Raw genomic sequence first — 27,878 nt, 5'->3', positions numbered from 1 at the left:
GAATTTTTAAAAGAAGCAACTACGGGGGCATTAGAGGATGCCAGAAAGCTGGAATTGGTGAGTGTTGCAAGACGATTGAATCTCTCGTGGTGAAACCGGCGATGAGAAATTTGGAAATACTGAGAGCATTAGCTGTGCATTATGTATCCAAGTGGTGTGTTCACGTCGGATGTACTGGACCTGTTCCCTGAGAGGAAACCAGACGAGGGTGAGGTTCAGGTACAGATAGAAGGATTAAGGTTGGCTGCAGAGAAGGAGAAAAGGGAGCATGAGTTCCAGATTAAGGAGATGGAGGCTGCAAGGCAGAGAGAAGAAGCTTAAAGGCAGAGGGCAGAAGCTGATAAGCAGAGGGAGGAAAGAGAGAAAGAGAGGCAGTTTGAGCTGGACATGGAGAGCTTAAGGCATCGCAGGGAAGAGGACCGGGCAGCAGACCCAAATGAGGGGTTCAGGATTGGTCAGGAGATCCACTTGGTACCTCCATTCGAGGAGATGGATGTCGATAAGTTCTTCCTCCATTTTGAGAAAGTGGCTGTGATTCAGAACTGGCCTGAGGGGAAATGGGCTGTTCTGTAACAGTGCGTACTTAGGGGGAAGGCTCAGCAAGCGTATTCGGCATTGTCCATGAATGAGTGTAAGGATTATGAGGAAGTGAAAAGGGCTATATTGAGGAGTTACGAGTTGGTGCCAGAGCATACCAGCAGATGTTTCCGGAACTTCAGAAAGCCGTGGAACTACACCTACTTAGAGTTTGCCCGTGAGATGCAAATGTGCTGTGAGAGTTGGTGCTCCTCAAAGGGGTCGTTGGAGATTATGATAAACTGTTGCAGTTAATACTGATTGAGCAGTTCAAAGGTTGTATCCGTGAAGGTATGAAGACGTATTTGGACGAGAAGGAGACAGTGACTCTGTCTGCGACTGCCATGCTAGCAGACGAGTATGCCTTAACCCACAAGACAACGTTTTCCTCAAATAAGAGCTACCAGAGAGGCAGTAGGGACGGTAAAGAAAGCCCACCGTTCAAGGCAGAGAATAAGCCGGGAACTAGTGGAAAAGGTAAGGAGGAGGAAAAGCAGGCTGGCAGGAAGGTTCCTAGTTTTACGTGTTATAATTGTGGAAAAGCTGGTCATATCTGATCTAAGTGCTTTGCACCGAAGAAGGGGACAGGAAAAGGGAAAACAGCAATTCCGACTGGTTGCATTGAGCCGGTCAATAAATCGATGAGGAAGGCAAAGTCAGATGGAGCCCAAGAGGGGCGTGAGAAGTTTATCTCGGAAGGGACGGTGTCTGTGAAAGAGTGTGAAAAGTGCGGATCTGGAGAGATACTGGGGCTGGTCAGTCATTGATTCTAAGGAAGGTGTTATACTTCGGTCCTGAGACTGAGACTGCGGAGGTTGTGTTAAGAGGTATCGGAAAAGGGACTGAGTCCGTACCTTTGCACAGGAAATTTCTGAAATGTGACCTGGTACCTGGACCAGTCGAAATAGGGTTGCGGTCGAAACTACCGATGGACAGAGTGGACGTCGTACTCGGTAACGATCTGGCAGGTGGAGACGTGTATTCAGCAGTGAAATTAACAAGCAATCCTGTAAGTGCTGAGGACTCGCCCCATATATTCCAAGATTTATCCCGCAGGCGCGATAACTCGCAGCATGTCTAGAAAGGTGGCTGAGACAGGAACCAGTTTAAATGAGTCCAGTGTTGATTTAGTGGAGACGTTTTTTACCGACCCTGTACCAAGAGGGGGTTAGAGGGTTGTAAAACGGAGAATAGTGGAGCTAAGGAAAGTAAAGGGGATGAAGCAGATTTACTGTTAGGAAAGGAACGGAATTTTGAACCTGACCCATAAGATACCCCAAAGTGGACATTTAGGAGGGAGGAAGGAGTTTATGGAGCCACGGAGCCAAGATGAGAAACGGATGGGGCAGTTAGAAGGTCCAGGTTTGGACATGGATGATCTGTCTGGTTTGACAGAGCTGTTTCAGATTGAAGAATGTTCCCGATGATATAAGGGCAGCCCTAGATGAAAACGATGCCGCTACCTTGAGGTCATCTGCTGGGTTAGCAGACGAAGTTGTTTTAACCCGCCAGGTTGAGTTTACTCCGAAGTGGAGTTGCCCAGAGAGTACCTGGAAGGATCAGGGGAACTTAGAATTTGAAAAGGGGACTGGGATTGAAATCCTAGAAGAGGCAGTTGTCCCGTTTGCCTGTGTTCAGGATGTGAAGGTACCTGTGGAGTCACAGGGTACAGAACCTAATGTTGAACCTCAGGAAAAATCTGAGGTATCTGATTTGGTTAAAAAGGAATGCAGTCTTTTTGGGTCAGATGGAATGGTTCAGTGAAGAAAGGGTTAACCTTGGCACCCGAGAGAAAGTGAGAATTCTCAGACACTTGTGTTAGAAGGCGTGTTAAAAGTTAATGATGAGATGAAAGCTGGTGATGTGGATGTTATTGAAGATATTGACGGGAAAAATGTTACCAAACTTTTGAATAAAGAATATCTAAAGTCTGGATTAGTTTTAGAAGTAGTAACCATGCTGAAGGGTCTGTGGATTGGTTAACAAGGTGCCTGCCAGACAATTACAGTTTGTTTTGAAATTTAAGGATAAACAACTTGATGTTATTCAAAGATGTGAGTTGGAGAGGCAGAACTTGAAGTGTTGTTTTGACCAAGAGGGATCACCTGCAGATGTTAAACTGGAAACTAATAGAATTAAAGATCCTGAAGATAAAATTAATGACCTGCTTAAAATTAATGAGTGGTGTGGAAGCTCAGCAAATGGGCTTAGTTTGAAAAATATTAGTAATAAGATAGCTACTGTGAAAGGAGTCTGTGAAGGCCTATTCCACACTGGTGAGCAAGCTAACCACATGAGAGTTAAGCGGAAAAGAGGCACAGGTTGGCCAAATGCAACTTGAATAACAGGATCTGGTTTTGCGGGAATTAGAATTTTTTTTTGGACGAAGCTGTGAAAAGATAAAAACACCATGGAAGATTGACTGTTATTAAGTTGGAGTCTGTTGTTACAGGAATTCGATATTAAAATACAACATGTAAAGGGGAGTTACAATGTAATTGCTGATTGTTTATCTAGATGTTAATTTGAACGTGTATCTGCATTATTCTTGTAGTTAAGACCACTTCTGTATTTTGTTAAATTCTGTAATTCAGTAATGTGCTTTATTAGTTAATTTTCACTCTGGTGAAAATTTCTGGAAGGATGGGGATGTTATGAGTGATGAACAGACCTGATGGACAATGGAGTGCAGAGTTAACCACACCCCTCCTGAGTTATATATAACCTGTGCTATATGTATATTTGCATTCTTGGTATTGTTTTGCTTATTTTACTAATGAACACTTTTAAATATAGTACCACCAGACTCCAACGGATACTTCTATCTTTGCTGGTCAGACACCCAGTTATGGGGTACGTAACAGAGGGACATCAGGAGGGCGAAATGAAAACATTAAATTTCTCTAGCAGCAAGGTAAAGAAGAGTCCCAAGATCTTCTAATTAAGCATTAAGAGCAAACGAATAACAAGAGACAAAATAGGTACTCTCAAAGATATGCGAGGATTTCTATGCATGGAGCTGAAACAGAAGGGGGAGATTCGTATGTGTGTTTTTTTTTTCATCTGTGATTGCTCGGGAGGCATACACGGAGTCGATTGGAGAGTAGCAAAACACCAGTCAGATCATGGAACATACTTAGATTTCACAGTAAGATGTATTAGCTGCTGGAGTCAAGTAAAGGGGATAAGTCTCCAAAACCTGACAAGGTGTTCGCCTCCGACTGTGGGGGAGGCTAATGCAACAAGGAAATTAACATATCCTCAAACAGGCGTAAGGTAGATTGGAGGACAGTTAATGCTGTGGCGTTGTTAACGGAATTCTTACAGGAAAAAGCAGGGAAATTAGAGGCCGCTATGCCCTTGACAATAATAGTGGGTAAGCTATCGAAAGGTATTCTAAGGGGCAGGATGTATAAGTATTTTGCTTGGACTGGGACTGATTCCCGATGGTAAACTTGGCATTGTACGTGATAACCAAAGAGGGTTTAAAAAAATTGAGAAAGTTAATAACAGAGGTGATTACAGAAACCAGTGGACATTGTCCACCTGGACGTTTGCAATGCCTGTAACTTGATCCCTGCTGGGAGATTGGTCAAGGAGTTTCATGATTGAGATTATGAATTGGATTAGCAGAGGGATTCACGGGAACAGGTGGAGATTGGTAGTGAATGATTGCCTCTGTGACTGGAGGCCTGTGATTTGTGAATGGCCGCAGGGATTCGTGTTGGGCTCGGTGCTGCCTTTCATTTATATCAACTATATGGATCATAATGTGGTGTAATAAATCAGTAAATTTGCATCACATCAAGGAAGGGGACGCAATGGATAGCAAGGAAGTCTAACAAATCTGGTAGCGGGATCTGGCCCAGCTGGCAAAATGCTCTGAAAAATAGCAGATGGGATTTGGTGCAGGCAAGTGTTTTGTGTTCCACATTGGGAGGACTAACCAGGGGTAGAACCTACACAGAGTAGGACACTAATGAGTGCGGGTGAACAGAGGAATCTGCCAATACAGATCTATAATTCAATGAAATTGGTGGAACTGTAGGTGCTTGGCACATTAGCATTCATAAATCTAAGCAATGAGTACATGAGTTGCGATGTGTTGAACTTGTATAAGATATTTATGAGGCATAATTTGAAGACTGTTCTACAGTTCTGGTCATCTGCCTACAGGAGTGATAACAGTAAGATCGAAAACGTGCAGGAGAAAAGATACAAGGATTTTGTTGACACTTCAGGACATGAGTCATAGTGAAAGGCTCAATGGTTAAAGACAGTATTGGCTTGAATGTAGAAGAATGAGGAGCAATGTTATAGAAGTATACAAAATTATGGGGCGAATAGATAGGATAAATGCCAGCAATGCCAGCTACCACTGAGGCTATGTGGAATGGAACCAAACATCATGGGTTAAGGGTGTAACGAGAAATGATTAAATGGAATATGGGAGAGCTCTTTTTTAAATCAGAGGGTAGAGAGATTATCAGCGTGTTCAATTTCAGCACTTAAAATGAAATTGTATAAGCACATGGACGGGGGTTGGTGGGGTATTATGACGGGCCTACGATCCGCAGCAACATCGAGTCAGGTCAGAACAATAGTACTGCATGGAGTATGCAGTCCAACTGGACCTTTCTGTGCTGCAGTTTTCTATGACTTGATAAATCTCTAACTGTCCTCTAGTTTCCGTGGCATACTTGGCCAAGTAGTAAAGATCTATGCAGAAAGGTGCCCGGATTTAGGCCAGTTAGAAGAGTGGGCCGAACGATGGCAGATGGAATTTAATACTGATAAGTGCGAGGTGCTCCATTTTGGTAGGAATAATCTAAATAGGATATACATTGTAAATGGTAGTGCATTGTAGAAAGCAGTAGAACCATCATGATCTAGGAATAATGGTGCATACTTCCATGAAAGTAGAATCTCACGTGGATAGGGTGGTGAAGAAAGCTTTTGCTATGCTGGCCATTATAAATCAGAGCATTGAAAATAGGTGTTGGGATGTAATGCTACAGCCAGCCAGACAGACAGACATACTTTATTGCTCCCGAGGGAAATTGGGTTTCGTTACACAGCCGCACCACTAAGAATAGTGAAGGAATATAGCAATATAAAACCATATATAATAAAATAATAATAAGTTAATCATACCAAGTGAAAAATAAGTCCACAACCAGCCTATTGGATCCGGGTGTCTGACACTCCGAGGGAGGAGTTGTAAAGTTTGATGGCCACAGGTAGGAATGACTTCCTATGACGCTCAGCGATAAAATTGTACAAGGCATTGGTAATGCCCGAATTTGGAATATTGTGTCCAGTTCATGTCACCAAATTATAGGAAACATATCAACAAAATAGAGAAAGTACAGAGAAGATTTGCGAGAATGTTAACTGGGTTTCAGCACCTAAGTTATGGGGAAAGATTGAACAAATTAGGTCTTTATTCTTTGGAGCATAGAAGGTTGAGGGGGGGGATTTGATAGAGGTATTTAAAATTATGAGGGGGATCGATAGAGTTGACGTGGATAAGCTTTTTCCGTTGGGAGTAGGGGAGATTCAAACAAAAGGACCTGAGTTGAGAGTTAGAGGGCAAAAGTTTAAGGGTAACACGAGGGGGAATTTCTTTACTCAGAGAATGGTGGCTGTGAGGAACGAGCTTCCAGCAGAAGTGGTAGAGGCAGGTTCGGTATTGTCATTTAAAGTAAAATTGGGTAGGTATAGTGATAGAGAAAGGAATGGATGGTTATTGGCTGAGTGCGGGTCTGTGGAACTAGGTGAGAATTAGCGTTCAGCGCAGACTAGAAGGGCCGAGATGGCTTGTTTCCGTGCTGTAATTGCTATATGGTCATATGGTTACATGGAGTGCCTGTATTTACAGGCATAGTCAAACTCCACATTCACTAAATGCGATTTCATTGTGCTCTGGGCCATCTAGAAAGCAGGAACTCATATGTACGACACCTGTTCACGACCATCATCCCATCCAAGCTCATCATCAATCTTCAAGACCTGGCCCTTCAATCTTCAGCTAGTCAGGATCAAGCTGGGTTGCGAATTTTATCGATACAGATCCTCAAATTTTTGTTGTTGCAAGTTTTGTCTCATAGGGATGCTTTAGGGTCAGTGCGGAGAGTTATAGGTCGAATTATGGTTTTGAGTCAGAAATATGTGCGGGACAGATGTCAGCAATAGTGAATGAAGAGTCAGGAGAGAGTTTCAGTCCAGATTGAAGAGGGTGCAACAATAGCAGCTTTACCGTCCTGGGCGTTATCAAATCACAAGATCTGTTCCAGACCGTGAGGATAGATTCAATCACAAGGACTGCATTTTATATTCTTAAGGAGTAATGGAGCTTTGACTTGTCATAGAATACTCCAACAAACTTTACAGATGTTCTGGTGAAAGCATCCCGGACTTGTTGCATCACGGTTTGAATGACAGCTCGAATGAGCTGGAATGGGAGAAGCCACAGAGGAGTTTGCTCTGCGTATCTCGGACAATCCCCTTCATTGGCGGAAACTAAATCAAGAAAACATTTTCGATCTTCAACGATTCCTGTAATCTAGGGCGTGTCATATTCTTGCAGATACCATCAGGTACACAGGGTAAAGAAGCCTGTACTCCCACATCACAAGAACAGCTACGACCCTTCATTCATTAGTTACTGATCTAATCGGTACATCACTGACCATTATAGCTGACGACCAGAATGACAACTTGCATAACGTTGCTCTGTAATACACTTTACTTTTTTTGTGTGTCGTAATTGTGCTTTTTTGTCTTCTTGAAAAACGTAGGTTTCCTTGATGATTATCACGGGAATATAGTTTATATGATATTATTTGGCTGTGATGCTACTGCAAGTAAGTTTTGCGTTGCACCTGTGCAGTTATATTCTTGAAGATATGACAATATTCCAGACTTTGATTTTCATTATTCCACTGAATAAATGTGCCTGTTTATTTTTTTCAATTCCTAGAACGTCCATATTCCATGTTGATATATACAGTCGGTTAAGGATGGCTTTCAACAATTGCATGTGTCTTTTACTGATTATCTTTGCTACTCTTTAGAGCAGTAGAAACAGGATTACACAATATGCAAAATTATTCATCAGGGCAATTATTGACAGCAGCTGCTATAGGTTCGCAATGTATTTAAGTTCTCACCATCAATAAATAATGGAGCCTTCCTAATATGCTCCTTGGTGACTTGATGCCGTGTATGAAGACAATAAATTGCAAATGCAGTTGTACTCTTCGCTTTAAATGTTTCAATAGCAATGCATGGAATTGCACAAGTTTTTGGGTTGGTAAATTATTATTCTATCGCTGCAATAATCGGCATTCCAGGTAATGTCTTTGGCGTTCATTATCAAGCAGGCAAAAATTATGTACTGTTCTATCCTTTTGGGAGATACTGGTATCGTTACTTTTTATCATTTGTAGATTAAATACTCTTTCACTATTCTTCCAGCATTATTAATTTCTTTCGTGTGCTTTTTTCACTTCTATCGTTTGCACTATTATGACAAAATATTACATTCCTTTTAAACTTCTTTTCCTTTTGCTGCACCTTATCGTGATCAGCAGCCCAGTTTCTTCTTTTTATCTTCTGATAGTCGATAGTTTTGATACCTATTTTATGAACTTGTCTCATTGCGATGGTAAAGACCGAAGTATAATGATAGCAATTTGGTTTCGGTGTCGCTAAAATAAACAGTTACAATCAAAGTATGTCACAAAGGTAACATTAATTATTTTAAGAGCAAACACGAGGGAATCTGCAGATGCTGGAAATTCAAACAACAACACACACAAAATACTAGTGGAACACAGCAGGCCAGGCAGCATCTATAGGGAGAAGCGCTGTCGATGTTTCGGGCCAAGACCATTCGTCAGGAGACCCTGCGTGAAGGAGAAAAATGAGGCTAATCTTAAACTACGTGTAGATTGAACAAAGCTGGTTATTTTCGGGGACAAAGTGAAGTGAAATAATGAATGTGTTTCCTAGATGAAGAGGAACTTGTGACAGGGGCATCCACATAACTGTAGCTTTAGAGTAGTAATCTAAGCTTTTAACCGATAATATGTGGATTGATGCATGGTCTTTTGACTGTGCACCAGACATATTCCATGTTATGTCGGCTAAAGAAGCCACAAAGATACTTCAAAACGTAGTTAAAAACTGTGCTTAACAATTTTAGAAGCGAGTTCCAAAAATCTATTTGGCGTCTACACAAGAACGGAGCACTGTCAATATTGGATGGAATTAAATAGTAGAAAATGTTATATTTGTTTTATTAGGATGTTCTTTTGTGTGAGAAAGATGACATACAACATGAACGTCAGGTCGATTGATAGTTAAGCATGATGCTGTTCTAACTTGTTCTGCCCCACAGGAACGTACTCACCCATAAGACACACACAGAAGTAGGAAGAAACATCACAGCGTAGTTACACAACTGACACGACTTTTCGTAGGGCAACTGCCTGTCAGATCACTTTCAAGTGTCAAATCAGGAAAAGTGTTACCCTGAACACCGTCCAATCAGAATTTCATCTGAGTTCCACTGAGTTCCACTGTTTTATTTCTTAATCAAATACGGAAATACAAAAATCAAAACGCAAATGACACAGCGGATACTGTGCATTGAAAGAAATAAATGCCACGCAAAACAATACACAAACACACACTACACACACACACACACACACACTCACACACACACACACACACACACACACACACACACACACACACACACCACACCACACACACACACACACACACACACACACACACACACACACACACACACACACCGCCATCACTAACACAGGATCACCATCTCTATTTTCCTCCATTTCAGCTAATGTGGCCGTGATTGCGATAATGTTTCGCCGAAGATGCGGTCTCTCCAGATGTATCACTGCCTATCTGCTTGCGATGGCTCTGACGGATCTCCTGGTCATCCTGACCAGCGTGATATTTATCCGGATTGTTCCGATGAGTTTTCCGACCAGTTTCCTAGCCGTCGCTCCTTCCTGCATTGTGATTGTTGTGTTAACTTTCGCAGTACGAGACTGCTCCGTCTGGGTGACAGTGATGTTCACCTTTGATCGCTTTGTGGCCATATGCTGTCAAAAATGGAAAACAAAATATTGCACAGAACGAACAGCTGCGGTCGTGATCGGAATCATTAGTGTCCTTAGTAGTATTAAAAATATATTTAATGCTTTAATATATGAACGTCCACATAAAAATGAGCTCACGCCGTGCGTAATTCAGTCATTTTTTATACTTCGCCGTACTGGATAGCTTTTGACTGGATCGACAGTATTTTAACCCCTTGCCTTCCATTTGTTCTAATTTTGCTGTTCAATTTCATCACAGTTCGGCATATTTTAAAAGCCATTAAAATCCGCAGGAGACTCCATGGCGGCGGTAACAGTGAAAGACGGTCCGATGCGGAGACGGAGAACCGTCGTAAATCTATCGCCCTGCTCTTAGGTATCTCAGGTATATTCATTCTCTTCTGGCTTTTGGTACTGGTAACTTTCCTTTACGTTCGCATATCCGGCACACCTTACTTTTCGGGTTCCAATTACAGTGAATCAAATTTTCCTCTGGAAGAAAGCGGGTACATGCTGCAGTTCCTGTGTTCCTGTGTGAACCCCTTTATTTATGCCGGGACACAGAGTAGGATCAGAGGACGAGATAAAGTTGGGGCTGATATATCCACTGACACTCATTCATAAATTAATCAAATAAACTTTTTTAAAACTCATCTGGATTTTTTTTTCTTGCAAGAATTTCCTTCTTTCCTCTCTTCGTCTGATTGCTAAAAAAAGGTCAATGTCAAAGTTTGATGCAAACAATCAGGATGCATTCGGTAGCACATCTGAAAATGTTTGTTGCCCTCGTAAACGGAATGCAGAAGAAAAGACTCAGGCGCGCCTTGTTTGTGATTGTTGTGTCCATGTTCAGGGCCCATGAAAAGATTCACGTTGTGATAATGCCCAAGTTGCAGAAATTCACACAATGATTTTTGATGAAAATAACAATAACCTTGAGAAATGGTAGAATGTTAGAAAACTGTAAAGGATTGATGGAGGAAAAAATGTAAGAGTAACGCACAAGGTGAGGGAAACAAGTTGTAGAACAGATATGGAAAATGTTCAGATTGGCAACTTTAAATTTGGATCTGTTACATGCAGATAGTGTAATTCGTAAGGGAAGATGAACAAGGTAACCACGGATTGATTTCAGAGAGACAGAGTTTAAGAAACTGCGTTATGAAATACCTACATTAAAACAATTGGAATTGATTTCAATAATCTGTTCAACATGATGCGATAGCCTTTATATAAGTAGTGAAATAGTTTTCCACAGAATCCGCGATACCTGTAGTCATAATCTTCCATGGAATGCAGGATCATCTCTTTCGAATGAAAAATGGCTGACACATCTCCGTAATTCAGGAAAATAATGAAAGAAGAGATGTGTAAACAGTTATTCTGACATCAGCAAGAGGGGATACTACGAATAAAAATTGATTATGAAGGGCATGTAGAAAGTTAACATATGATTAGAAAGTTTCAGATCAAGTGCAAAAAGGGAAACAGTTTCTGTCAAATCCATTGGAATATTTCAAAGGAATGATTAACTGTTTAGTCATATATAGATAATGATTTCTGAAGCTCTGAAAATTGTAGGTTTTGTTTAGTAATTTTTTTTGTTTCTGTGGTTTTTGTGTTACATTAACAATAAAGAAATCGGAAATGAGAACAAAATCATTAAAATTCAGGTCAGCATTGCAGCGTACAGAATGCTACAGAAAATAAACAGGGCAGGTAGCATCTGTGGAGGCGTTTCAGTAGTAATGCGTTAGTAATCCTGCTGAGGGGACAAGCCACAAAACTATTGTTATTCCCCTCCAGAGATGCTGCCTTACCTCCTAACTTCCTCCATCTCCTTCCTTGCTGCCAGCATTCCCAACAACGCAAAAAGCTCCCATTCCCAGTATACGCTTTCCCAACATCGCTCCCCACTCCCAGCCACCGTGGCTTCATCCGCAAGCCGATCTATCCTGATACCTAGCCCACTGCCTGGTTATGTTCTGTCTGAAGATCAGTCCATTCTTGCTACACAGCTTCAGCTGCCAGTTAGCGATGAAGCCACACAGATAACCTGGTATATTTCAATCCAAAAGTGTAGCGACTGCAATTCCATCTGCTTAAGCCAGGAAAACATTTCTTCAATGTTTGAGAAACAGTTTCTGTTACATAATGGCCACTGTGTTAGAGTGGCTGATAATGAAACCAGCGGTAATGTTACCACTTGGGAAATCAGCAAATATTGGAGTATTTACTCTCTCTCTCTCTCTCTCTCTCTCTCTCTCTCTCTCTCTCTCTCTCTCTCTCTCTCTCTCTCTCTCTCTCTCTCTCTCTCTCTCTCTCTCTCTCTCTCTCTCTCTCTATAAATAAATATATATGTGTGTGTGTGTGTGTGTGTGTGTGTGTGTGTGTGTGTCTGCGCGTGTGTGTGTATCTGTGTGCGTGTGTGTATGTGTGTGTGTGTATATAATCTTTTTATTGTTTAATTTGCTTATTTATTTAATTATTGAGCTACAGCGTTGAATGGGCCTTTCTGACCTTCGAGGCACACCTCCTAGCAATCACCCAATTTCATCCCAGCCTAATACCGGGAAATTTTACAGTGACCAATAGAACTAAGGACCGGTATGGTTCAGAATATGGTATGAAACCAGAGCATACGAAAGAAACCCATGCCGCCACGGTACAAACTCCTTAAAGGCAGCGGCTGGATTTTTTAAATGTTACGATAATTTAATTAATTGTTACTGGTATTGATGACCACAGATCGATATCATTACATTTGTTGGTCCTTCAGAATTGTGAATGACTTGTCACCACTTCTCTTCTGTGTATGCTGAAGTAACACATGAGTCAAGAAATAGGACACTTCTGATTTGTCCTTCTAATCCGTTCCCCATACTTCCGTTTTCTGGTGTCTTCCCCCTTCCTTTCACGCCCTGAATATGGGCCTTGGATCAAAACGTCACCTGTTTCCGTAGATGTTGCCTGACCTGCTGAGTTCCTCAAGCATGGTGTCTGTGCGTCTTGCTCTGGACTTCCAGCATCTGAAGAAACTCTTGTGTTTAACAGTATCTTAAACACCGTAACAACGCTGTTCTTACCTTTTAATAAATCTGCTCACTTTTCGATTGCATTAATCAGTATTCCTAAATATTCAACTCTCTTATTTGCAGTCAGCGCTCTGTATATTCACCACTCTTATAACTGCTAATGCATCTAACATGTAAAAAATGGACAAAACGTGAGGCTGCAGCCAGTGCAGCTACCTCCTGGCACTGAAAACCAAAGATCGATACTGACCGCCAATGCTTTTAGTGTGGAGTCCTCGCGTTTCTTTGTAACTGTGTGATTACAAGTAGTGAGATGGTGGAAATATTTCGGTGTTGGGCGAATGAGATACTGAAGTTAAGACCATAAGGTATATTAGCAGAATTGAGCCATTTGGTGAAACCCATCCGTTCCGCCATTTCATCCTGGCCGATACAAATCTTCTCTTCTCCCCAGGCTCCTGCCTTCGCCCCGTATCCCTGCATGCCCTGAACTATCAAGGATCTATGAAACTCTGCCTTAGATATACATAGGGCCTTGCATCCACATCTGCCTGTATCAAAGATTTCCACAGATTCATCACTCTCTGACCAAAGAAATTCCTCCTCATCTTTGTTCTAAAAGGAAGCTCTCTAATCTGACGCCATTTCCTCTGGTATCGGACGCTGCCAGCATCGGAAACATCCCCTCCACATCCATTCTAGTAAGGACTTTCACCATCAGATAGTTCTCAATGAAGTCACCCCTCATTCTTCTGAATTCCAGTGAATACAGGCCTTCCGCGCTCAAGCGCTGTTCATATTACAAACCATTCAATCTTGGAATCATTTTCGTGAACCTCTTTCATCCCTATCCAGTTTCAGCATATCCTTTCCAAGATAAAGGGATAAAACGTACTCACAATAATGCAAGTGAGGCCTCACATATGCTTTATATAGTTTCATAAAGATAGGGGTTTCTTGGTGGAGACGAAGCTGGTTGCCAGAGGAGCTTGTTTCCTTGCTATGTTATGGAAGGAACTATTGACATGGTAAACCTGAAGAAGCAAGGCTCCTCGTTACGCAGCCTCGATGAATAATGAGGTCATGGTTAGTTTATGGAACCATCTGCCCGGTAAAGTGTGAAAGATGGGAACAATTACAACGTTTGACATGTATTGAACCGATATATTGTTACGTACCCGTGACACGTGACTGGTGTTGAAGCTATACTGCACTTAAGGTAGTGGTCTTGTGATAGGGGAGTGACGTCATTTTTCCGCCAGTAGAGGTCATGTGACAGGTTCTTTAACAGGCTATAAAAGAAGGACCCCTCCCTGTGAGGAGGGGCAGTTCGTGGCTGCATTTGCCATTTTGACTTCATGCCACTGCGTGGTTCAATATTATGACGCAGTTTGGTTGAAAGATGGAGTTTTATTTAATGCCTAAAGTTTAAAAGGTCATTGCCAGCAGTTTCTTTATAATACTGCCAGTTAAAAATCAGTGGAGAGGGAAGATCGGAGTTCGGTAGTTAAATGATCGAGGAAAGTCGATTTCGAGGGTGAAACAGGTTCGACCTTGTTTGATCCTCATTCGGAAGGAATTCGTTGGCTGTCCCCATGTTAATTCCTGTGAATAGCAAAAAGGATTGGGAACAGTTTTGTCAAGGAAAGGTCAGTGCCTTTGAGCCGTTTCATTTCATCTCCCTAAATTCTCCGTGGGAAAAGTACAGTTCGACTGGGAACCGCAACAACACGACGTGAGAGAGAACTTAAATTGTCTAAAAAGTCTCTCCTTTAATGGACTGCAAGCATTTTGAACTCTTGCAGCACTACTTTGAAGAACTGTTTTTGCAACATCGCTTTAAGAACTGTTTAAGCTTCATTGCTTTAAGAACTTTTTAAGCTGCCGCACAGCAGCTGACTTCCGGTTACGTTAGTGATTTGTTTACTTCTGGTGTTTGTTTTTCAGTGTTTAATAAATGTTGTATTTGTTATAAAAACCCCTGTCTCACTTATATATTTATTGTTGCTGGATCCGTAACATAAATATGGGGGCTGCATCCGGGATTAATCATTTTTGAGTTTAAATGCCTGTTAAATTTTGAATCGGTGTTTTGGAAAAGGGGAAAACTCGATTCTTTTGTTTGATTGGCTTGTGAGTGGTATTCGGCAACAATGAATATTGATGAGTTTCTGGTTTCACCAGACGCGGAGTTGTTAGCGAAGGCGAGAAAAACTGAGGTGTCTGCCATAGCTAGTAGATTGCAACTTAAAGGTATTTCGAAATCTACATCGAAGGCTCTTATACAGATAAAAATCACGTCACACTATGTGGATTCGGGTGATTTTGATGAATCGATTTTAGAGTCATTTCCAATAAGTAATATAGAGATGCAGTTGCAAATCGAACAAATGAGGTTGGAAAAAAGTAAAGCAGAATTGGAGCGTTGTAGGTTGGAAGCTGATAATAAAAAAAAGGGAATTTGAGTATGCGATGGCGGAATTAAAGTCTGGGAATCAGTCTTCTGGTTCTAGAAAACCGTTTGTTGCTAGTCAAGAAATTAAATTGGTCCCACCATTTAGTGAAACAGAAGTGGAAAGATATTTCCAAGATTTTGAAACAATTGCTAATATTTCAGAGTGGCCGAAAGATAAATGGTCAGTGGTGTTACAAAGTGTAATTAAAGGCAAAGCGCAACAAGTTTATACAGCTTTAACTGCTGCACAAGCACTAGATTATGATATTGTGAAATAGCATATTTTAAAAACATACGGATTGGTCCCAGAAGCGTAGAGGAAAAGATTCAGAAGTTTGAAGAAGTCCGTGGAAAACACTTATGTGGAATTTGCCTGTGATAAAGCTGTGTGTTTTGAGAGATGGGTTTCCTCTAAAAATGTAAATGGGGATCATAATACATTGAAAGAGCTGATTTTAATGGAGGAATGTAAAAGAAGCATCCCTGTTGAAGTAAGGACTTACTGAAATGAAAGGAATACTGATACATTGCAGGACTCTGCTGGATTAGGTGATGAGTATGTTTTGATCCATAAGAATAAATTTCCTCAGGGCAGAATTTTTAAGAGGAAAAATAACACAGAGACTCAAGGTAAATCAGAAATTAAACCAGAAGTTAATGAGAAAGGTAAGGAGGAATAAACCTGTGAAGGAAAGACAGTTTGTTCCTATTTGTAACTATTGTAAGAAACCTGGCCATGTAATAGCTAACTGTTTCCGATTGAAAAACAAAGAGAAGGAAGCAGTTCCAGATGCTTGTGTGCAACATGCTGAGCCACCTGTGAAATTACAGGGTTCGATAAACATAAATGAGGTTTTGTGAGAGTCTGACCAGGTTAAAAAGGGATATGATCATTTTATAACTGAAGGTTTGTAACCTTGAAAGAAGGATCTACTCCGGTGCCAATAAAAATCCTTAGGGATGCTGGAGCTTCTCAATCACTGATGTTAGGCAGTATATTGAAGTTTAATGAAGAGTCTGATACTGGTGAAGTAAATTATATACGAGGTGTTGGGAGTGATTTTACGCCTGTACATTTGCATAAAGTAAATTTAAAGTCAGGGTTAGTTACATGATTTGTTAAAGTAGGATTACAGCCTGGCTTACCTGTGAAGGACATTTCCTTATTGTTAGGTAATGACTTGGCAGGTGGACAAGTTTTTCCTGAAGTGCATTTGACAATGGAGTCGGAGGAATCAGAGATGAATTCGAACAAAGATTCTTCTTGTGTTGTGATTAGAGCTATGGCTAAAAAAGATTGATGCGCAGAATAAGGTTGTTACTCATGACTGTTCAACTCAGGATTCCAGTTTTGAGGACGTGTCAGAGACTTTCTTACCTTCGTTATTTGAACAAGATGTTTGGAGTAAGTCTGTCTATGAAGATTTATCTCTGTCTCGGAAGGAGGTGATAGCAGAGCAGACTAGAGACCCTGAGATTATAAAATTAAGAGAACAAGCTCTACCAGATAGTGAAATTGAGAAGGTGCCAGTAGGATATTACTTGGAAAAAGGAGTGTTGATGTGGAACTGGATTAGTAAGGAAGTACACACTAATTTGTTGGACTATGTTTTGAAATTTAAGGACAGGTTACATAAAGCTTGTAGCTTAGCCAAGGAAAATTTAAAATTGGCTCAGGAGAAAATGAAAACCTGATACGATAAAGAAGCTTTGATGAGGATGTTTAAGCCTGGAGATAAGGTGCTGGTTCTTTTCCCAGTGCAAACGAATCCTTTGCAAGCTAGATTTCATGGTCCTTATGAAATTATGTCTAAATTCAATTATGTGGATTACGTGATTAAAAACTCCAGATCGTAGAAGACCAACACAACTTTGCCATATAAATATGATAAAACCATTTTATCAGAAACAATCTGATACTGTGACTGTTGTGGTTAATGATAATAAGTTTGATTTAACTAGGAACATGATAGATGATTCATCTGAATTTCATTCTAATTCCAACATTGTTTCTGTCAGGTTACCAAATTCAACCATTCTGGAAAATATTGATGAGAAATTAGCACATTTCCAGCTACAGCAGAAACAACAGATGAAGAAATTAATTTTTCAATACAAGGATTTGTTTCCAGACGTTCCGAGAAGGACTACTATAGCTTCACATGATGTAGATGTTGGAGATGCCAAACCTATTAAACAACACCCATATAGGATGAACATAGAAAAATGTGAAATTGCTGAGAAAGGAATTAAATATATGTTAGAGAATAATATTATTAGACCTTCTAACTCGAATTGGACTTCACCCTGTGTTGTGGTGCTAAAACCAGATGGTAGTATTAGGTTCTGTACGGATTATAGGAAGCTGAATGCTGTAACGAAAACAGATGCATATCCAATTCCTAGAGTAGATGATTGTGTAGATAAAGTTGGAAAAGCAAAGTTCCTTACAAAGATTGATTTATTGAAAGGCTGTTGGTGTGTTCCACTAACGGACAGAGGAAGAGAGTTTTCTGCATTTGTAACTCCATCTGGGCTATATGAATATAATTTTCTTCCCTTTGGGATGAAGAATGCCCCAGGTACTTTTCAGAGGATGATTAACTCTGTGATTCAGGGATGAAAGATACTGCTGCTTATATTGATGATTTAGTGACAGGAAATGATACTTGGGAAGCACACATTATTGCGGTGGAGAAATTGTTTGAAAGGCTTTCAAAAGCTAACTTAACTATTAACTTAGCTAAGAGTGAATTTGGACATGCCACTGTGACTTTCCTTGGTTATGTTGTGGGTCAAGGTAAGGTAGCTCCTGTTCAGGCAAACGTTCGGACAATTTTAGAGATTCCCACACCAACGGGGAAAAAAACTCTCAGGAGATTTTTGGGAATGGTAGGATATTATCGAAAATTTTGTAAGAATTTTGCTAATGTTGCCCTTCCATTAACTAATCTTTTGCAGAAGAATGTGAAGTTTATGTGGACAGTGCCTTGTCAAGAAGCATTTGAAAAATTGAAAACAATAATATGTCAACAACCTATGCTTAAGGCACCTAACTTTGAAAAACCTTTTTCATTAGCTGTAGATGCTAGTGATGAGGCTGCGGGAGCAGTATTAATGCAAAGGAATGAGGGTGATCAGGTTGACCATCCAGTAGCTTACTTTTCTAAGAAATTTAATATAGTATCAAAGAAACTATTCGGCAATAGAGAAGGAATTGTAATCGCTTGTTTTAGCTTTAGAATATTTTGAGGTATATGCTGGTACAACTCAAAAACCACTTATTGTTTACACTGATCATAATCCATTAGTGTTTCTGAGTAAGATGAAAAACAAAAACAGAAGGTTATTAAATTGGAATTTGATGTTACAAGAGTAAAATATTGTGATAACTGATGTTAAAGGTAAAGATAATGTGGTTGCTGATTGTCTATCTCGATGTTGAATGTACAATGTAATTTTTTTATGGAGTGGTTTTTATTACAATTGTAGCCCTCCTACTGTATTGTAAGTTGTAAGATGTTATGTGATAATACTATATATATTGTGTATGTTATAAAAATTATACAGTTGTTTTTTTTTCTTGTAAATAATTGTTAACATTTTGTTCTTGACAGACCAATTTTTTTTTGGAGGGAGGTGTTACGTACCCGTGACACGTGACTGGTGTTGAAGCTATACTGGACTTAAGGTAGTGGTCTTGTGATGGGGGAGTGACGTCATTTTCCCACCAGTAGAGGTCATGTGACAGGTTCTTTAACAGGGTATAAAAGGAGGACCCCTCCCTGTGAGGAGGAGCATTTCATGGCTGCCTTTGGCATTTTGACTTCATGCCACTGCGTGGTTCAATATTATGACGCAGCTTGGTTGAAAGATGGAGTTTTATTTAATGCCTGAAGTTTAAGAGGTCATTGCCAGCAGTTTCTTTATAATACTGCCAGTTAAAAATTAGTGGAGAGTGAAGATCGGAGTTCGGGAGTTAAAAGATCGGGGGAAGTCGATTTCGATGGTGAAACAGGTTCGACCTTGTTTGATCCTCATTCGGAATGAATTCGTTAGCTGTCCCCATGTTAATCCCTGCGAAAGTGCAGAAAGGATTGGGAACAGTTTTGTTAAGGAAAGGTCAGTGCCTTTAAGCCGTTTCATTTCATCTCCCTAAATTCTCCGTGGGAAAAGTATAGTTCGACTGGGAACCGCAACAACACGACGTGCAAGAGAACTTAAATCGTCTAAAAAGTCTCTCCTTTAATGGACTGTAAGCATTTTGAACTTTTGCAGTACTACTTTGAAGAACTGTTTTTGCAACATCTCTTTAAGAACTGTTTAAGCTTCATTGCTTTAAGAACTGTTTAAGCTGCCGCACAGCAGCTGACTTCCGGTTACGTTAGTGATTTGTTTACTTTTGGGGTTTGTTTTTCAGTGTTTAATAAATGTTTTATTTGTTATAAAAACCCCTCTCTCACTTATATATTTATTGTTGCTGGATCCGTAACAATATAGATAAGACAGATACGTCCTACAAATGAACTAACTGCTTTTTTTTCTAAACGTTTTCATTAGCCCATAAAAATAGTTCTAGGTTCTAATAAATCCTGCCCCCTTCATAGCAACATCTTAATGACGCGTGTTATTAGACAATTATTGCCAAGCAGCTACTTCCCAAAGCTGAATATGCAAACATTTTTTAAATCTCGGCCACGAGGTCGGATATGGGATCAGCTCAGTAATCTACTTTATTCCGCATGATCGAGAGTCACCGAAGTGCCTGTTTCAATACTTTATAACCATATTAATATACTGTAGAACTAAGCAGGTGTGATACTGTTACGTACCCGTGACACGTGACAGTGGTACCCTTGTCACGTGACTGGGGTTGAAGTTATACTGGACTTGAGGTAATGGTCTTGTGATGGTGGAGTGACGTCATTTTCCCGCCAGTAGAGGTCATGTGACAGGTTTTTTTACAGGGTATAAAAGGAAGACCCACCCTGTCAGGTGGGACAGTTCGTGGCGGGATTTGCCAAGCTGACTTCATGTCACTGCGTGATTTAATGTGATGACGCAGTTTAGTTGAAAAATGAAGTTTTATAAAATGCCTAAAGTTTAAAAGGTCATTGCCAGCGGTTTCCTTGCTGCTGCAGAGTGAAGATAAAAGTTTGGAAGATTAAGAGTTCGGCACGGACTAGGAGGGCCGGAATGGCCTGTTTCCGTGCTGTGATTGTTATATGGTTATATGGTTATAAAAATCGAGGAGAATCGATTTTCGACGGTGGATTGGTTACGACCTTATTTGATCCTAATTCGGAAGGATTTCGTTGACTGTGCTCGTGTTTATCTCCGCTGGAATAGCGTGAGATTGAGGAGAGTGTGGAAGAAGAGGTTAGTGCTTTTAAGCCGTTATATTTCATAAAATTCTTCGTGGGAAAGTTCGACGCCGGGGAATCGAAGGACATCGACATGGAAGAGAATTTAAATCGCTTTAAAAAGTCTCTCCTTTTAAAAGGACTGTGAGCTTTTGAACTTTTGGCATAACGCTTTAAAGAACTTTTTTTTTTCAATACTGCTTTAAGAACTGTTTGAACATGCAACGCTATTAAGAACTGTGAATCTGCCGTACAGCAGCTGAGTTCCGTTTACGTTTGAGTTTGTTTACTTTTGAGGGGGTTTGTTTTCAGTGTTTAATAAACGTGTTATCTGTTATAAAAACCCTTGCCTAACTCATATATATTTATTGTTGCCTGAATACGTAACAATACTAAAAAACATTGTTTCTGAATGGTTTGAAAAAGAAAACATTCTCCAAAAAATATATATTGTTCATTGTCGTAATTTGTTAATGAGAGTAAGCAGATATTTCAGCCCCGATTTTATCTCATCCCTGATTTTACTTTGTGTCCCTGCATAAATAAATGGGTTGACACAGGTACACAGGAACTGTAGCACGAACCCGCTTTCTTCCAGAGGAAGAAACGATTCACTGAAATTGGATCCTGTAAAGTAAGCGACATTGGCAATCCGAATGTAGAGAAACGATACCAGCACTAAAAGCCACAGGACGATAAAGATTAACGAGATATTTAGGAGCAGGACGATAGACTTCCTGCGGCTGTCCATCTCTGGGTCGCCCAAACTCTCACAATGACCGCCGCTCTGGAGTCTCCTACGGATTCTAAAAGCCCTCAAAATGTGACTGACTGTAAGAAAATTCAACAGGCAAATTAGAAAGAATGGCAAACATGGAGTTAAAATGCTATCGATCCAATCAAATGTTATCCAGGCAGGTGAGGTATAATATGATGTCTTAATTATGCATGGTGTGGGCTCGCTTCTTTGTGCAGGTTCATAAATAAAAGCATTAAATACATTTTTCGAACAACTGAAGACACTAACTGTTCCGATCACTACATTCGCTGTTCGCTCCGTGCAATATTTTGTTTTTAATTTTTGGCAGCAAATGGCCACATAGCGATCGAATGTGAACATTACCGTCACCCAGACGGAACAGTCTCTTATACTGAATCCAAGTACGAAGTTTGAATTGCAGGCTGGAACGGTGGTCAAAATATTTTACGGTAAAAGCATGGGAACAATGCGGTGTAATATCACCCCCGAGATAATGATCAGGAGATCCGTCACCGCCATGGACAGCAGGTAGACAGTGATACATCTCGAGAGACCGCATCGTCTTCGCAGCATGACCGCAATGACGGCCAAGTTAGCTACAACAAAAGAAAGACGGAATGTTACAGTACTGAATCTGTGCTTTACAGTACTGAGTCTGTGTGTGTGTGTGTGTGTGTGTGTGTGTGTGTGTGTGTGTGTGTGTGTGTGCGTGTGTGTGTGTGTTTATGTCTCTCTGTGTAGTGTGATAACAGCATGTGTGCGTGTGGACTGAGGTAGTGAATGCTATGTGTTTATATTTGTGTGTGCGTGATGGGTGTAATGTTGATTTTTGATAGTTACGTTTGTTATGTGTGTGGCATCAGCTGTAAAAGAGTAGGACCGAATGTGTGTGGGCGTGGAGGCTGGTGGTTGTTTTTGTGTGTGGTGACTCTGTGTCTATAGTCTGTGTACGCGGTCGTATGTGTTGTGCTTCCATGCGTGTAGTTGGTGAGAATATAGTTGGATAATAGCAGTATTATTTTTTATCTTCTCTGTGTGTTTTGGTTGGATGACTCTATGAATGCAGGTATATAACAAAAAGAAAACAGCTGAACTCAGAGGTAAAACTTGTACTTCAACGTATTAATTAATATTGCGTTGACACTCGAAACTGAGATACCCACTTATGTATTCTATCAAGTGATTAACTAAGCTGTGATGTTGCAACATGGTGGCGTTTAGATGTTCCTAGAGAATCTGCCTCTGTGGAAAATTTTAGGAACAAGATGCAGAGTTATTCAACATGGGAGAAGAAGTGACGGTGTAGATGGATGGTCAATGAGGATAAATTTCAGACATCTGTCCTCCTGTGGAACTGCCATGGTAAAGCATCCAACATAAGTAATGTTTATAACTCCATCGGAGAAGATGCAAACTATTTAGCAAACGAACCCTTAGCCTCAATAACAACTCCATTCTGTGATCGGAGGTGATCGGTGGAAAATGCAAAGGACTGAAAAACAAGGTATCTGATAGCAGAAGACAATGGACTATGGGAGAAACGTAATGCGGAAGGACACCAGGGTGAGATGGAAGGCAGATGAGGAGTAGAAAGCGGTAAAAAGAGAACGAGATGGAGAAAGGAGAGAGTGTGAATTTTAGAGTTTTATAGAACGAGTGTTCAAACCACTGGGTTGCAGGCTAATCAGACAGAATATTATGTGTTGCTCCTCCAGCTTAATCGTGGCAGCAGAGGAGGCATTGAAAGCCATATCTGAACGGAAATAAGGCTTAGAATTTAAATAGTCTGGCACTGGAATATCCTGTTTGCTGCAGATAGAGCGTCGATGCTCGATAAAGCCAACCACAATTTACTCAACAGACACAAAATGCTGGCGGGAATGTGCGGGCGAGGCAGCATCAATCGAAACAATTACATAGAAACATAGAAAACCTACAGCACAATATAGGTCCTTCGACCCACAAGTCGATATGCTGAACATATCCCTACCCTGAGAAATTACAAGGCTTACCTATAGCTCAATATTACCACAGCCCTCTGTGTTCCAGGAAAACAACAAAAGCTCATATATTCTCCATCATAAGTTAAAGCCACCATCACAAGCAAAGTCGTGGTGAAACTCTACTGTACATTCCACGGTACAATTAATAAATCTGATAAACAGAATTCGACATGCATCAAAGGGTCATCCTTTACGTACTGACCTCCTCGATTTGAATTAGAGTGTTTCAATATTCTCATGGTTGTTCTTCTTTGCTCTAAGCACTCCATATCTTATTCTAAGCTCCTTCAGGTCGACTTGGTGCCAAACGCTCCCGCCAACATCAGTAGTGTTGAGATTAAGATGGCTCAATTACACAAACGTGGGGATCATCAATAATCCTCCATGGTAGTATCATGGTCAAGGAAAGCTCAATAACGCAAATAACTCCTCGAAAAAGACAAGTCTTTTCGAGACAACATAATAACCATTCTGTTCGGCTGCATAACGACTTGGTAGGAAAATAATTTGCAAAAGACTGCAAGTAAAACTGCAGAGTTGTGTACACAACTCAGCATATCAGGAAAATTAAATCTGCTCTATGGATTCTATCTATACGTCACGCTGCCTAGTAAAGTAGGGTACAAGATCAAATAACTCGTCTCCAGCATGGAATTTTTCTCGTATCAGCTCCGGTACAAAACGTACAAAAGTCTGCGTGCGGCACAAAACTCAAGGACAGCTTTTCACAGGCGGTTGTAAGAACACAGGACCAAAAGCCATTGGCATAGAATTAGGCTATTCGGGTCACATTCTTTTTTCCTGCATTCAAACGTGGTTCATTTATTATTCCTAATAATCCTATCCTAGTGCCTTCTCTCCGAGACGTTTGACCTGACTAACGACGAATATATGAAACTGCACTTTAAATATACGCAGTGGCCTGGCTACAACAGCTTTCCCTGGCAACGAATTCCACAGATACACAACCATCAGGCTACAGATGTTCATTCTCATGTTTGCTCCAAATGGACGTCTCTCCCTTTAGATGCTGTGTACACCGGACTGACTCAGTACAGAAAACATCTTCTCCACGTCTAATATTACTAGGCCTTTCAATTTTCTGTAGGTTTCAATGGCATCCTCCCCCGGATAACATTTGAAAGTTACACCGAGTACAGCCCCAGAAGCAGAAAGAGCTTCCCACTTTTCAATCGTTTCACACCGCAAATTATTCTCATGAATCTCCTTTGTATTCTCTCCAATGCCGACACATCTTTTCTTAGATAAGAGAACCTAAACTGCTCACAATGCGTCAAGTGCGCTCGGACCAGATCCTTATAAAGCCTCGGCATTACACCCTTGCTTTTATATTCTAGTCCTCTCGAAATGAATGTCAATATTGGTTTGGCATTCATTACAACCGACTCAACCAGCAAATTAACCTGCAAGGAATGCTGCATGCAGACATCCGGTCATTTTACACGTCTGATTTTTATTGTATTTTATTCTCGTTTACAAAATAGTCTATGCCTTTATTCCTTCTGCCAAATTGGACGAACATGTACGTCCATACGTTATTTTGCAACTGCCACTTGTCTGATCATTTTCCCAATCTGTTCAAGCATTTCCACTGATGCTCTGCTTCCTCAACACTGCCTGTCTCTCCGTCTGTCTTAGTATTGTCTCTAAATTTGGCCACAAACCATCAATTCCGTCAACCATATCATTTACATTAACTTGAAGAGAGGCAATCGAATACGGGACCCCGTAGAACACCGGTAGCGAACCAGAATAACCTCTCTTTATTACAACTCATTATTGTAATGAGCCAGTCAATTTTCAATCCATGGCAGCATCCTTGCTGTAACGCCACGGGCTCTATCTCGTTTAGCAGCATTATGTGCTCAAAGTCCTTCTCAAAATGAAAGTAAGTAAAATTGAATAACTCTCCATTGTCTATCTTGCATGTTATTTTCTTAAAGAATACCAACAGAGTTCCGAGGAAAGATTTGGCCTCAGGAAACCGCACTAACGTTGTCCGACCTAAACCGGCGACTACAAGTACTCCAAAACCTCATCACTATTAATGGAATCAAACATTGTCGTAATCCCTGATGTAAGGCTAATTGGCCTATAATTTCCTTCCGCAGCTTCCACCGCCTCTTAAAGAGTAGAATAACATTTGTAACTTTTCACTCCTTTGGAACCATTCCAGAATTGAGTATTTCTTGAAAGATGTCTCCACAATCTCTTTACCTACCTGGGGTATAACTGGTCCAGCTGACTTACCTACCTTCTTCCGTGTTAGGGTTGACTTCCAATTAACTTTCGCCAGCTCGTTGCTCATGCCTCTGTAGTTCGTTTTACTCAGCTATAATACTGAAACATCTGCCGCTAACTTCTTGTACTCAAACGGCAGGGCGAATTTATCATATTATGATCACAGTTTTGTAAAGGTCCCTTTAGCTTAATCTCCCTAATCAAATCAGGTTTCATTGCTCAACAACCAATCTAGTTTTGTCGATTTTCTAGTGCGCTCATTCACAAGCTGATCCATCATATAGGCTTTCTGCATATTCCCTCTCATGTGATTCATTACTAACATGAGACTCCCAATCTACCTGCATATTGAAAACCTCTACAACTATCTTAATACTGCCATTACTACATGTTGTTTTTTCTATTTTACGTTGAAATGTGTATCCCACATCCTGGGTGCTGCCTGTGGACCTGTATATAACCCGGAACAGAGTTTTATCACCTTGTAGTAAATTAAATCTACCTATAAGGATTCCACGTCTTCCGAATCTATGTCTGCACTTCCTAAGGATTAGTTTTCATTTCTTTACCAACAGAACTATTCCACCCGCTTTGTCTACCTGTTTCGCTTTTATTTGCAACCCTTAGCCTTGTATGTAAACACCTAACTATAATTTTCGTTAAACCAAAACACTTCGTTATGCCCATTACAGCATATCAGCCAATTTCTAACTGAGCTACAAGATCATATACTTTCAGACCTATATTCATCACCATTTTCGAATTTGAAATATGAGTATTCGAAATATGAGTAATTGCCTGCAGTTTTCCCCCAACATCTGCCTTTTCTTTCTATCGGTCACACACTGCATCGACTAGTATACCACCTGTCCAATCTAATGCCTTATCAGTCCGATTCCCATTCTTTTGCCAACATAGTTTAAATTTTCTCCAACCACTCTTGCAAATCTTCCCGCAAGGATATTGGTCCCGCTCGGGTTTGGTGAAATCCGTGCTTTTTGTACAGGTATTATAAAAGAAATTTATTACAGGTATTGTAAGCTAAAAGAAAAATATGGGAGTAAAAATGTTCAATTGTAAGAACGCATTAATAATAGTATACAACGCAGTTTACAACATTCCTTAATATTTTGCAGATTGATTAAAAAAAACTTACCAGGAATGCCGATAACTGCAATGGAGATATAGTATATGACCAACGCCAATACTTTTGGAGGTGCATGCATTGCTATTGAAATATTTTAAAACTCAATGCATTGCATTCACATCGTATTATATTTATATACAGTACTAGTCAGCAGGGAAAATCTTATTAATGCATCGTTACTTATTTAAGCTAATTATGTTATTTAGAACAAGAAGATAAAGGCACCTGATGTCCATAATTGCTTTAATGAATATTTTTTATAATATACATTCCAGTTTCTAAACTTCGATGTCAAGTAAGGCATATCTTAAAACGTTGATATATCTGTAGAAAGGTCCAGTGGGCTCTCTTTACACAGCAACCTGGAACAATATTTTTACTTTATAGTATTTAGTACAAATTACTATTTTTTACATTATGTTATTAACAAGCACGTTGGATTTAGCTTTTGGAATGATTATGAATTGAGCAAATTACGGAATATATAAATATTAAGGAACATTTTGGAAAACTGAACAATGGAGGATTGTGGCGCATGATTCGGATGAAAAAAGAGCTATAATTACACTAAATTAGAGAAAGCAGTTGAAGAATTGGAATGATTATTTCCTGAATACTTGGGTAAATGATAATTTAAGAAATCGCAATACTGTAGTAAAGAGCAATGATCACAAAGAGAAATGGGATTTGGCGTAAAGCTCAATGATTACATGGCATAAGTTCCGTGCAATAGAGCCGACCAGGGACAAGATTATTCTGAATTTAATGTTATGTATTGAAGAGGATTTGATAAGCGATCTTGAAGTAAAGGAGCCATTAGGAGGTAGTGATCATAATATGATAAGTTTTTATCTGCAATTTGAGAAGGATAAGGGCAGCTCGGAGGTGTCAGTGTTGCAGTTGAACAGGGGAAACTATGGAGCCATGAGGGAGGAGCTGGCCAAAGTTGATTGGACGGATAGCCTAGCAGAAAGGACAGTGGAACAGGAATGGCTGGTATTCTTGAGAATAATGCACAAGGTGCAAAATCAGTTCATCCCCCAGAGACGGAAGGATTCACAGGGGGAAAGGACACACAGTGGTTGACAAATGAAGTCAGAGATTGCATAGCATTAAAAAAAGGAAGTATGACAGAGC

This window comes from Hemitrygon akajei, chromosome 25, assembly GCF_048418815.1.
Source record: "Hemitrygon akajei chromosome 25, sHemAka1.3, whole genome shotgun sequence".
NCBI lineage: Eukaryota > Metazoa > Chordata > Chondrichthyes > Myliobatiformes > Dasyatidae > Hemitrygon > Hemitrygon akajei.
This window is presented reverse-complemented; position numbering follows the sequence as displayed.